Here is a 14,461-nt window from a genome sequence, read left to right on the forward strand (position 1 = left end):
AGATTGAGCAGAAGTTCCAGCTGAAACTGAACTAAGAGAGCACCAGTCCTGTTTACCTTGATAACAGTCCCATCTTTTGCTAACGATCCTCAAATGAGAAAAATCTGGCAAAAACAACCAGAGGAGGCAAAGTCATTTATGATCCAATGTACCTTACCTTGGGAGAAGTCTGAGGAGGAATTTGGGAAGGATTGTGTTGCGGACAACGGATGAGATAATAATGGGAAAATTTGGGGCTGGGTATAAAGTAACTGGGATGTCTGTTTGTGAATTTCTATTTGTATACTTCTCCATGTTGTATTTCCTGCTAAATTTTATCCCAACAAGTGTGAAGAATAAGGTCTGATTATTATGGTTATCACTGGCGGGATGTCTATTATTTTCCAGAAACTGTGCTGGAAACTTTATATAAGTCATTTAATTACATTTTTCAATCTGCATATGAACTCGATATTATGGTGATCATTTTATAGATGAAGAAAATGAGACTGAAAGCAATTAATAAATTTCCCAAGGTCAGACTGCAAGTAAGTACCAGACATAAAACCCACATCAACTAAGTCCCAAACTTCTGCTCTTTCAGTTTTGTTACAAAGTTGATCACAGAAAACATTACCCTATTTGTTTGGGCTCTTTCACCACCTATTAGATTTATCTGTCAGACAATCTAATCAAATGAGTAGGAATATGTCGTTTAGAAATACTTTGAGGAAAAAACATTAAGTTAAAATAGCTGACACATGACCAACAATCAGAATATCCTGTAATTGTTTTTAAAAATGTATGTGAGAATAATATTAATGCTGACAAAATTTCATTGTATAAAAAAATGCTCACATTCTTCATGTACAATCTTGGAAATGATAATGAAAGAATTTATTTGCTTAGGAAAATCTGGGGTGGTGACCCATTTCACAACCATTCCTGAGGTGAATGTCCCCTTTATCCTAGGCCTCTGGCCATAGGCAATTGATACAATGGATAAAGATACCTAACCTCAAAATATTATTTTTCACAAGCATTCAAAACGTGTGAGGGAAGATACAGAGATCAAGGCTAGTAGAGCTGAGTTATATAAATGACAATCCTCTAGAGAGAAAAAACCATCTTAGCTGCCATAGCAAAGGTTAATAGAAATTCTTGCCTCACCGTGAAAGGTGAAACACTAAGGGCCTAGACCATTCAGGAATAAAATACTGGACAACTTCCTGGGCAAAGAATCCAGATTAGCTGAACTCCTGGCTAAAGGCAAGAGTCAAGAGGAGTCAAGAGTCCGCAAGAAAGTCAGAAATGCCAGCTAGAATGTAAGCTTCAGCAACAAAGGAAAAAGCCTCTACTTGCATTTCTTTGTTTACAATATGTCTATTTCTATGTTAACCTTTAATATATAATAACTATGAGCTTTCTTTCCTTTCATATGCTGTGTATTTGTGGAATATAAAGATAGAATTACTATAAATTATAACAAATGGATATCACCTGGAGAACCTGGAATCAGTAAAATGTGGTCTCATGACATTGTCCCTTGCTTAGTAGCTGGATAAAAAATTGGAATGTTTCCCATTGGAGAAGAGAGTGAGTGTTAGTTATTACATATGGAATAATTACTTCTAGTTGTATGGAGAATATAGATATGTGGGAAAAAAGGATTTGTGTGTGGGTGTAGGGATGTGTGTATGTAGGTGCATACACACACACACACACACACACACACACACACACACACACACACATCCCAGGCAGCCAGAGATGCCAGAATGTTGGAGACACAAACTGGGATGGTTGCCCAGCTCCTAATGATTTCCCCAATGCCATGCCTGCAAGATATATTCTGTCCCCTGGACATGGCTATTTGTTCCAAGAATAGAGATACCTGACTCAAGTTAGGTCAATTAGATTTGCTCTCCTAACAATTTGAAAACCTGAATTGAGACACATGAAAAAAGAAGGAGGTTAGAGTTGCATAACCCTTAGCAATGCTGTAGAAAGCATGTCTTCAATCCCTAGCTGCTGGAGGTCCTGGAACTTCTTTGTTTTATTCTTCACAAAACAATCATTCAGTTCTTCCTTTATTCTATGATCACTCCCAAACCTTTGCAATACATCCTTTGCTTGAATTTTTTAAAAAATAGGAAAAAGTAAGGCAGGGAGTCTAATCTTAAAATTAAGCTGAACTGAGAGGGCTGATGAAAATACATATATTTGTTTAGAGGGCTGTGTTCATACGTCACAGAAATAGGAGGGAAATATACTATGGATATATATCTTATCTTACCTTATCTTCCACATTGCTCATGGACCACTTTCTTCTCTGAAACACCAGTTCTTTGAACTTTGCTCTTCTTTATATTATTAAGAAATGATTTTAGCTGTAACTAATACAAAATAGCACAAACAAGTAGGGAATTAGTTTTCTTATGGAAGAAGTATTGATACAAAGGTACTGCTCAGGTGGCAGCTCACCAATACAGTTGAAGACCAGGCCCTTCCTGTCTTTCTGCTGCATTTTCCTTAGCATGTGGCTCTCATCCCTGTGGTTATAAAATGACTGCAGGATCTCTAGGCATCAAGCCAGCATAACAGACAGAAGAAGGCTGAAAAGGAAGAGGCAGCATCAACAGCTTTCTGCTTATGTCTCATTGGCCAGAACTCTGTTGTATGGCCTCCTCTAGCTATAAGAAAGGCTGGAAAATTAATTTTTTTAAGCAAAAAAAGTAAGGAAGAATAAGGTTGGAATGAGTGATGAGTGAACCAATGAACTGTATCTTCCATAGCCTTCCAGAAAAATCTTAATGAATTTTCTTTGTTATAATAATGCTAAGAATTATAAGGTAAAGTAGGCTCTCCAGTACAGTTTTCTGGTTTCCTGGACAGAAATCCAATCACACACTGAAGCCTGTCCTCACTCATACCTGTTGCCAATAGACTTCATTCACAACTATGTATCACTGATCCACTCAGCAAATCAGTGTATGTGTGTATGTGTGTGTGTGTGTGTGTGTGTGTGTGTGAGAGAGAGAGAGAGAGAGACAGAGAGAGAGAGAGAGAAAGGAGAGAGATTCCATTTTATTTATTTGACTTAAAAAAAATTAAAAGTTTTATCTTTTTAGAGCATTTTTAGGTTCACAGTAAAAGTGAGCAGAATGTACAGTCCCCATACACCCCTGTGCTCCCTGCCCCTAACCTTCCCACCATCACCATTGCATACCACAGCAGTACATTTGTTACAATCAATTAACTGGCATTGACATGTTATTATCACTCCAAGTCTATAATTGACATCACTGTGTGTATGGGTTTTGACAAATGTATAATGACATGTATCTACCATTAAAGTACCTTACAGAATAATATTACCCTAAAAATTCCCTGTGCTTTACCTATTAAGAGAGATTCCATTTTTAAATGAGAAATACACTTACATAGGACAGGGTCCAGATGTACAAAAATTTACCTCTCATCCTTGTCCCTCACCCTTGCCCCCATCCCAGATGCCATCAGTTATCAACTTACTGGAGATCCTTCCAGAGAGAGTTTATGTATTCATAAACAAAAATGTGCATGAGTTGCAATCTTCTCTTAAAATCTCTGGTTCCATCTTTGCACATTTCACAAATAGGTGAGCATGCCAACATCTTTACCAGGGGAAGAAAAGGGCAGTTAATACTCACTCAGCGGCTTTGTGCCAGGTGCCTCCATATACACTGTCTCATTTAATCCTCACAAAACTGCATGTTCAGGTCGAAAATCTGAGGCTCAGAGTAGTTAGATGGCACTTTAGACCACAGAGCTAGTAAAGGATTGAGCTGGAGTTTAAAGCCCTGTGTCGGTTAGCTTGCCTCTGAAACATCTACTTTTGAGCTTCTCTGGCCTTGTTTATTCCAACTTTTGATCTACCACACTTCTGCCAGACTGTTGACTCTTTCTGCCACAACTGACTACACAGTTCTTCTTCTTCTTCTTTTTTTTTTTTTGGAGTATAATTGCTTTACAATGGTGTGTTAGTTTCTCCTTTATAACAAAGTGAATCAGCTATACATATACATATATCCCCATATCTCTTCCCTTTTGCATCTCCCTCCATTCCACCCTCCCTATCCCACCCTTCTGGGTGGTCACAAAGCACCAAGCTGATCTCCCTGTGCTATGTGGCTGCTTCCCACCAGCTATCAGTTTTATATTTGATAGTGTATATATGTCCATGCCACTCTCTCACTTTGTCCCAGCTTACCCTTCCCCCTCCCCACGTTCTCAAGTCCATTCTCTAGTAGGTCTGCATCTTTATTACTGTTCTGCTCCCAGGTTCTTCATGACCATTTTTTTAAAAATTCCATATATATGTGTTAGCATACGGTATTTGTTTTTCTCTTTCTGCCTTACTTCACTCTGTATGACAGACTCTAGGTCCATTCCCCTCACTACAAATAACTCAATTTAATTTTTTTATGGCTGAATAATATTCCATTGTATATATTTGCCACATCTTCTTTATCCATTCATCTGTCGATGGACACTTATGTTGCTTCCATGTCCTGGCTATTGTAAATAGAGCTGCAATGAACATTGAGGCACGTGACTCTTTTTGAATTATGTTTTTTTCAGGGTATATGCCCAGTAGTGGGATCGCTGGGTCATAGAGTAGTTCTATTTTTAGTTTTTTAAGGAACTTCTATTCTGTTCTCCATAGTGGCTGTACCAATTCACATTCCCACCAGCAGTGCAAGAGGGTTCCCTTTTCTCCACACCCTCTCCAGCATTTATTGTTTCTAGATTTTTTGATGATGGTCATTCTGACCTGTGTGAGATGATATCTCATTGTAGTTTTGATTTTCATTTCTCTAATGATTAATGATGTTGAGCATTCTTTCATGTGTCTGTTGGCTATCTGCATATCTTCTTTGCAGAAATGTCTATGCAGGTCTTCTGCCCATTTTTGGACTGGGTTGTTTGTTTTTTTGATATTGAGCTGCATGAGCTGCTTGTAAATTTTGGAGATTAATCCTTTGTCAGTTGCTTCATTTGCAAATATTTTCTCCCATTCTGAGGGTTGTCTTTTGGTCTTGTTTATGGTATCCTTTGCTGTGCAAAAGGTTTGAAGCTTCATTAGGTCCCATTTGTTTATTTTTGTTTTTATTTCCATTTCTCTAGGAGGTGGGTCTAAAAGGATCTTGCTGTGATTTATGTCATAGAGTGTTCTGCCTATATTTTCCTCTAAGAGTTTTACACAGGCCTTCTTTCTCTGCTGCATTATCTTTCAGCTGATTCTTTGACAATGTATGGTGATGATTGCAAAAGCTTGACCTCTTCTCTCACAGTGCTTAGAGCAGTGATTTGCAATGAGTTGACAATAAATATCTGTTAATTAAATTATCTGTACTCCCTCTGACCTGAGCCTGGAGCTCCCTCCATTTCTTCCTCTGTACCTAACTGCTACAGAGTTAAATAGTGTTTTTCCTTTTACCATCCTTGTCTCTCTAGAATATTGTTAATCAAAGTGATCTGTGGACCAGCAGCATCAGCATCACCTAGAAGCAATTTAGAAATGAAGATTCTCAGGCACCACCCCTAGACCTACTGGATTAGAATCTGTGTTCTCACAAGAGCCTCTGGTAGTTACCATGCACATTAATGTTTGAAAAGCTCTGTTCTAGACATGCCTTTGGACCAAATCTAGTCAGCTGCCCATGATCACATTTTACATGGTTATATAAGTACCTATATAATATACACAACTTCTCCTCTTGGTTCAAAAAGCTTACAATATTTCCTATCTGGTTCTTTAAGAAAAAGTTTGTTGATCTTGCTCTAGAGCATATGCCTTACTGTACTTGAATTCTGGGTGGATTTTATTTTGCGTTCACCCAAATACAATCTGAATGAAGATAAGCATGGGTTCTGCCATGCTTATTTATCTTTGTGCACCCACAGTCTTTGGTACATTTGCATTCAGGATTGTATGTTATGGTTTAGTTTTGGCTTGCATGCTTACAGGTATGTTTCTCTACTAGGCAAAAAGCTCCCTGAGGACGGAATGAGAGAAGGCTCCCTGGAAACAAAGCCTGGGATGGGGATTCTGTTCATGGGAGTTATTGAAGGAATGCTCCCAGAAAAACCCTGAGAGACTGGGAAGGATGCAGGACAGGTAGAAGCTAAGCAAAGATAATGTGGCTGCACTGGATTCTAGCCTCATGCTTATCTGTGGGGAGCTCTGGAGTGTGACTAACATCACGGAGTTGTTCTACTATAAGGCAAGGGGCTGGGCTTCTTGTACCTGCATATCAGTCATTGGCAGAGGCTGCCCTGGGGAGAGGCAGATCCTTTCCGGATGAGGCTGCTCCTCTTTTCTTTTACTTTTTTTTTTTTGGCTGAGCCTCGTGGCTTGTGGGATTTTATTTCCCTGAACAGTGATTGAACCCAGGCCCTCGTCAGTGAGAGCATGGCATCCTAACCACTGGACCGCCAGGGAATTCCAGAGGCTGCTCCTTTTGACTGAGGCCACCTGTGTGCCCTTGGCAGCCACTACTCAAGTAGCTGGGGCTGAGGGTCAGTTCCAGTGTGTCTTTTTATTTTAATTTCTGTTTCCTTAGTTTCTAGTACAGTTCCTGGCACTCAGCGAGTGTGCAATAAATCTTGGTTACATGAATGAGTCTCTTCCTAACATACATAATATGTACTCGCTTGTTAATTAAGATAGACGGTATCCATTGTCTTTGTTTATGTTCAACCAATTAATAAAGTAAATCATCTTCTAACTAGTTAAACCAGACTACATGAGAGAATCAAGATAAATGTACCTAAAACATTGCCTGATGTATAATAGGCAACAATAAATGTTAGTTTATTTCCCTTTAGGATTAAGCAGATTATATAAATATATTTTATTGGGAACAGTGTCAACTTTCCTGTTTATGGCTTGTAACACATTCAGAAGAATCAACAAAGATTTCAGTTTTTATTATCTGCACAGTCTCTACTTGAGGCTTCCTGAGATCATCAATCTTAGCTGTGGGGAGGCATAATGAGGATATAATCTGAGATATCATAGTAGTAATGATCTTAGAAAGTACAGGAAGTATTAAGAAAATATGGCTGCTATTAAAATGGTTTCAATGCGAAAAATCATAGCTGCCATGTAGTACCTAGTACAGGCCAGGCACCATGCTAGATGTTTCACATACCTTATTGCTGATCATCAAAACAACCCTAAAAAGAGGGAATTATAAGTGCTAGATACACCATAATGGACAAAGTTTGTAATTAGGATACCAGACATGCAGAGCCACCCATATTTTTATATTAAAAATATTATTAAAGTCCTACGCTAGAAATAAGAATTTGCGAATTTCTTTACAATTATTTGTTTATTATTATTTTAAAAGTTTGAATTACACAAACGGGGTCACTATTACCTTTTTAGAGCCTAGGATTTCTAAAAGACTTAATTTCACACCCTCTGCTCCAGCAGATATTATTAGCTCAAGTTTAGAAGTGAGGAAATTAAAACTCAGAGAGGTTGGATAGCAACTGAATCAGTCAGGGGTCATCAGAAGAGCAAAAAGAAAAAAGAGGTGATACTCAAATGAGAAATTGCATTAGCCCCTTAACTGGAGCTGAGCTGCTGAAAACGCTACAGAAGTCAGTTCTGAATCCACTGAAGACGTGCCACTGCAACTAGGTCTGGAATCAACTAGAGCTGCCAGATTCTGGAATAATCCAGCTGAAAACAGCTGTCTCTAGCAACTGCAACTCTGTTGGAGTCAGAGCAGGAGACCTTTCTCATCTTCTTGCCTTCTGATTTCTTGCCAGTGTCTGCTGCAAGAAGAACTGAACAGAAAATCAGCACATGAGGGAGTCTGGGAAGTGGAGCCTGCAGACTCCCAGCCCTGCAGAGCAGAATGGAGAAGGGTGGGTATGGGTTGGGTAGATGACAGGCAGACATCCAGGACACCCATATAGTGGGAAAGTGGTATGGCAAGGCTGCCCCATGCTGCCTGTCTGTAAAATGTGTATATTTAATGGCAAATCTATACTATTGAGTTCATCTTATTTATTTCACTTGAAAATTCATGTTTGAGTGAATCTAATTCACTTTCCTTGAAAATTTATATTTCTGAGGTCTGAAAGCTGGTTCATTTGTCCTCTAATTCAGCTCTTTATTAAACTTTGAATATGATCTTTCAAATGAGTGGAGAAATGTTCCATATTGATGAGTTTTTGAATATTGGCATTGGTGCACACTGGTTGAAATCTTAGCATTCTGGATCCCTGCTGGGATCTTCTGTTGCTACTCATTATGTCATTTTCTCATGCCGCAGAGAACATGTTTGAAACTGAAATGGCAATTTATATTCCTACTTGCAATATCTCAGTTATTTGGTAACAATTCTTAAAATGTGACTAGGGCCAAATAACATTGGATTTTTCCATTGTTGCTGCCCTTTCAATAATTATCATTTATAAAACACCCTGAATTAGGTACTGGGGTTACTACAACAGACAAGATAAAATTTCTATTAATGAGGAGCTCCTACCCTAATATTTGACCCAAACAGAGAGATTTTCTCTTAGTCCTCAGCAAACACTTTTCTCTGAGAGAAACATTCAACTTAGGTTGTATATCTTATTTTCTTTTTAAAGACACCAGTTTTCCACTTCAACCAAAGGAATCAAAGACAAAAGAGAGACATTAAGAGGGTAACTTTTTAATCATAATATATTCTTGGGATGATCCCAGGTTAACCAGATATTCTTCCTAACTTGTAACACTGGTCATCTATTTCTTTGCTGGAGCAATAATGGCTGTGAAGTGACCTTCTCTTGAGAGTATTTGTTATCTGACAGTGGAAGGACAGGTGGAATACTCTGGCCAGACTTCATTCTTATATTGCTTCCACACAAGTATCATGACAGTGACAAGTGAAGATAGTAACAGAGTGATTCTACAACTCAGAACCATCAGAATACTCTCCAGGAGTAGCATATGGGATATGGCCAACTGTGAGGAATTTTTCCCAACTTTACATTCTCATTAAAAAAATACTACCAACCACCTACTAAATTAACCTAGAGTTCATGGCACAGAATTAATCCATTGGACAACTGATCCTGTTCTTCTTTTCCAATCTTGTCTACCATTACACCCAACCCCTATCTGCCCCAGCTTCAAGTTGTTCATTTGTTAAACAAAGCAATCTTTTTAAGTAAAACAAAACATTATGTAGAGATGCAAAATATGGCACAGATAAAGGCAGAACTGTCTGGTTAGAAATGGGGGGGTATTAGATTAGCAATGAAGATGGTGGAGTAGAAGGACGTGCTCTCACTCCCTCTTGCAAGAACACCAGAATCACAACTAGCTGCAGGACATTCATTGACAGGAAGACACTGGAACTCAACAAAAAAGATACCCCCCATCCAAAGACAAAGGAGAAGTCACAATGAGCCGATAAGAGGGGCGCAATCACAGTAAAATCAAATCCCCAAACTGGTGGGTGGGTGATTCACAGACTGAAGAACACTTATACCACAGAGGTCCACACACTGGAGTGAAGGTTCTGAGCCCCACATCAGGCTTGGGGGTCCGGCAACAGAAGGAGGAATTCCTAGAGAATCAGCCTTTGAAAGCTAGTGGGATTTGATTGCAGGACTTTGACAGGATTGGGAGAAACAGAGACTCCACTCTTGGAGGGCACACACAAAGTAGGGTGTTCATTGGGACCCAGGGGAAGAAGCAGTGACACCAGGAGTGTCTGAACCACACTTACATGCTAGTGTTGGTGGGTCTCCTGCAGACACAGGGGGTGGCTGTGGCTCACCGTGGGGACAAGGACACTGGCAGCAGAAATTCTGGGAAGTACTCCTTTGTGTGAGCCCTCCCAGAGTCTGTCATTAGCCTCACCAAAGAGCACAAGTAGGTTCCAGTGTTGGGTTGCCTCAAGCTAAACAACTAACAGGGAGGGAACCCAGACCAACCCATCAACAGTCAAGTGGATTAAAGTTTTACTGAGCTCTGCCCACCAGAGTAACAGTCAACTCTACCTACCACCAGTCCCTCCCATCAGGAAACTTGCACAAGCCACTTAATATCTATCTAAGCAGACCACTTAGATAGCCTCATCCACCAGAGGGCAGACAGCAGAAGCAAGAACTATAATCCTGCAGCCTGTGGAACAAAACCCACATTCACAGAAAGAGAGACAACATGAAAAGGCAAAGGGCTAAGTAACAGGTGAAGGGACAAGATAACCCCCCAGAAAAACAACTAAATGAAGTGTAGATGGGCAACCTTCCAGAAAAAGAATTCAGAATAATGATAGTGGAGATGATCCAGGACCTCAGAAAAAGAATGGAGGCAAAGATCGAGAAGATGTAAGAAATGTTTGACAAAGACTTAGAAGAATTAACGAACAAACAAACAGAGATGAAAAATACAATAACTGAAAAGAAAAATACAATAGAAGGAATCAATAGCAGAATAACTGAGGCAGAAGAATGGATACATGACCTGAAAGACAGAATGGTGGAATTCACTGCTGCAGAACAGAATAAATAAAAAAGAATGGAAAGAAATTAAGGCAGCTTAAGAGACCTCTGGGAAAACATTAAATGCAACAACATTTGCATTATAGGGGTCCCAGAAGGAGAAGAGAGAGAGAAAGGACCTGAGAAAATATTTGAAGAGATTATAGGCAAAAACTTCCCTAACATGGGAAAGGAAATAGCCACCCAAGACCAGGAATTGCAGAGAGTCCTATACAGGATAAACCCAAGGAGAAACACACTGAGACACATAGTAATCAAACTGGTAACAATTAAAGACAAAGAAAAATTATTGAAAGCAGCAAGGGAAAAATGATAAATAACATACAAGGGAACTCCCATAAGGTTAACAGCTTATTTCTCAGCAGAAACTCTACAAGCCAGAAGGGAGTGGCATGACATATTTAAAGTGATGAAAGGGAAGAACCTACAACCAAGATTACTCTACCCGGCAGGATCTCATTCAGATTCAATGGAGAAATCAAAAGCTTTCCAGACAAGCAAAAGCTAAGAGAATTCAGCACCACCAAACCAGCTCTAGAACAAATGCTAAAGGAACTTCCTTAAGTGGGAAACACAAGAGAAGAAAAGGATGTACAAAAACAAATGAAAAACAATTAGGAAAATGGTCATAGGAACATATATATTGATAATTACCTTAAACTTGAATGGATTAAATGCTCCAACTGAAAGACACAGGCTTGCTGAATGGATACAAAAACAAGACCCATCTATATGCTGTCTATAAGAGACCCACTTCAGACCTAGGGACACATACAGGCTGAAAGTGATGGTATGGAAAAAGATATTCCATGCAAATGGAAATCAAAAGAAAGCTGGAGGGCTTCCCTGGTGGTGCAGTGGTTGAGAGTCTGCCTGCCGATGCAGGGGACCTGGGTTTGTGCCCCAGTCTGGGAATATCCCACATGCCACAGAGAGGCTGGGCCCGTGAGCCATGGACCATGAGCCATGGCCACTAAGCCTGCGCATCTGGAGCCTGTGCTCCACAACGGGAGAGGCCACAACAGTGAGAGGCCCACGTACTGTTTAAAAAAAAAAAAAAAAAAAAAAGAAAACTGGAGTAGCAATACTGAGATCAGATAAAATAGACTTGAAAATAAAGGATGTTATAAGAGACAAGAAAGGACACTAAATAATGATAAAAAGATCAATCCAAGAAGAAGATATAACAATTATAAATATATATGCACCCAACATAGAAACACCCCAATACATAAGGTAACTGCTAACAGCTATAAAAGAGGAAGTCGACAGTAACAGAGTAATAGTGGGGGACTTTAACACCTCACTTACACCAATGGACAGATTATCCAAAATGAAAATAAATAAGGAAACAGAAGCTTTAAATGACACCATCGACCAGATAGATTTAATTGATATCTATAGGACATTCCATCCAAAAACAGCAGATTACACTTTCTTCTCAAGTGCACACGGAATATTCTCCAGGATAGATCACATCTTGGGTCATAAATCAAGCCACAGTAAATTTAGGAAAATTGAAATCATATCAAGTATCTTTTCTGACCACAATGCTATGAGATTAGAAATGAATTACGGGGAAAAAAATGTAATAAACACAAACACATGGAGGCTAAAAAATACGTTACTAAATAACGAAGAGATCACTGAAGAAATCAAAGAGGAAATCAGAAAATACTTAGAGACAAATGACAAGAAAACATGATGATCCAAAACCTATGGGATGCAGCAAAAGCAGTTCTAAGAGGGACGTTTATAGCTATACAAGCCTACTTCAAGAAACAAGAAGAATCTCAAATAAACAATCTAACCTTACACCTAAAGGAACTAGAGAAAGAAGGACAAACAAAACCCAAAGTTAGTAGAGGGAAAGAAAGCATAAAGATCAGAGCAGAAATAAATGAAATAGAGACAAAGGAAACAATAGCAAAGATCAATAAAACTAAAAGCTGGTTCTTTGAGAAGATAAACAAAATTGATAAACCATTAGCCAGACACCTCAAGAAAAAGAGGGAGAGGACTCAAATCAATAAAATTAGAAATGAAAAAAAGTTACCACAGACACCACAGAAATACAAAACATCCAAAGAGACTACTACAAGCAATTCTATGCCAATAAAATGGACAACGGAACAGAAATGGAAAAATTCTTACAAAGGTATAACTTTCCAAGACTGAACCAGGAAGAAATAGAAAATATAAACAGACTCATCACAAGTAATGAAATTGAAACTGTGATGAAAAATCTTCTAACAAAAAGAAGTCCAGGATCAGATGGCTTCAGAGATGAATTCTATCAAACACTTAGAGAAGAGCTAACACCCAACATTCTCAAACTCTTCCAAAAACTTATGGAGGAAGGAACACTCCCAAACTCATTCTATGAAGCCACCATCACCCTGATACCAAAACCAGACAAAGATAGTACAAAAAAGGAAAATTACAGAAAAATATCACTGATGAATATAGATGGAAAAATCCTCCACAAAATACTAGCAAACAGAATCCACAGCACATTGAAAGGATCATAAACCATGATCAAGTGGGATTTACCCCAGGTATGCCAGGATTCTTCAGTATATGTAAATCAATCAATGGGATAAACCATATTAACAAATTGAAAAATGAAAACCATATGATCATCTCAATAGATGCAGAAAAAGCTTTTGACAGTATTCAACATCCACTTATGATAAAAGCTCTCCAGAAAGTGGATATAGAGGGAACCTACCTTAACATAATAAAGGCCATATATGACAAACCCACAGCAAACGTCATTCCCAATGGTGAAAAACTGAAAGCATTTCCTCTAAGATCAGGAACAAGACAAGGATTTCCACTCTCACCACTGTTTTTCAACATAATATTGGAAGTCCTAGCCACAGCAATCAGAGAAGAAAAAGAAATAAAAGGAATCCAAATAGGAAAAGAAGAAGTAAAACTGTCACTGTTTTGCAGATGACATGATACTATACTTAGAGAATTCTAAAGATGCCACCAGAAAACTACTAGAGCTAATCAATGAATTTCATAATGGTACAGGATACAAAATTAATGCACAGAAATCTCTTGCATTCCTATACACTAATGATGAAAAATCTGAAAGAGAAATTAAGGAAACACTCCCATTTATCACTGCAACAAAAAGAATAAAATACCTAGGAATAAACCTACCTATGGAGACGAAAGACCTGTATGCAGAAAACTATAAGACACTGAAAGAAATTAAAGATGATACCAACAGATGGAGAGATATACCATGTTCTTAGATTGGAAGAATCAATATTGTGAAAGTGACTCTACTATCCAAAGCAATCTACAGGTTCAATTCAATCCCTATCAAATTACCAATGGCATTTTTTACAGAAATAGAACAAAAAATCTTAAAATTTGTATGGAGACAAAAAAGACCCTGAATAACCAGAGCAGTCTTTATGGAAAAAAATGGAGCTGGAGGAATCAGACTCCTTGCCTTCAGACTTTACTACAAAGCTACAGTAATCAAGACAATATGGTACTGGCACAAAAACAGAAACATAGATCAATGGAACAAGATAGAAAGCCCAGAGGTAAACCCACACAAGTATGGTCAACTAATCTATGACAAAGGAGGCAGGATATACAATGGAGAAAAGACAGTCTCATCAGTAAGTGATGCTGGGAAAACTGGACAGCTACATGTAAAAGAATGAAATTATAACACTCCCTAACACCATACACAAAAATAAACTCAAAATGGATTAGAGACCTAAATGTAAGACCAGACACTATAAAACTCTTAGAGGAAAGCATAGGAGAAACACTCTTTGACATAAATAACAGCAAGATCTTTTTTGATCCAGGTCCTAGAGTAATGGAAATAAAAACAAAAATAAACAAATGGGACCTAATGAAACTTCAAAGCTTTTGCACAGCAAAG

This window comes from Neophocaena asiaeorientalis, unplaced genomic scaffold (assembly GCF_003031525.2).
Source record: "Neophocaena asiaeorientalis asiaeorientalis breed wild unplaced genomic scaffold, Neophocaena_asiaeorientalis_V1.1 scaffold109, whole genome shotgun sequence".
Lineage (NCBI taxonomy): Eukaryota > Metazoa > Chordata > Mammalia > Artiodactyla > Phocoenidae > Neophocaena > Neophocaena asiaeorientalis.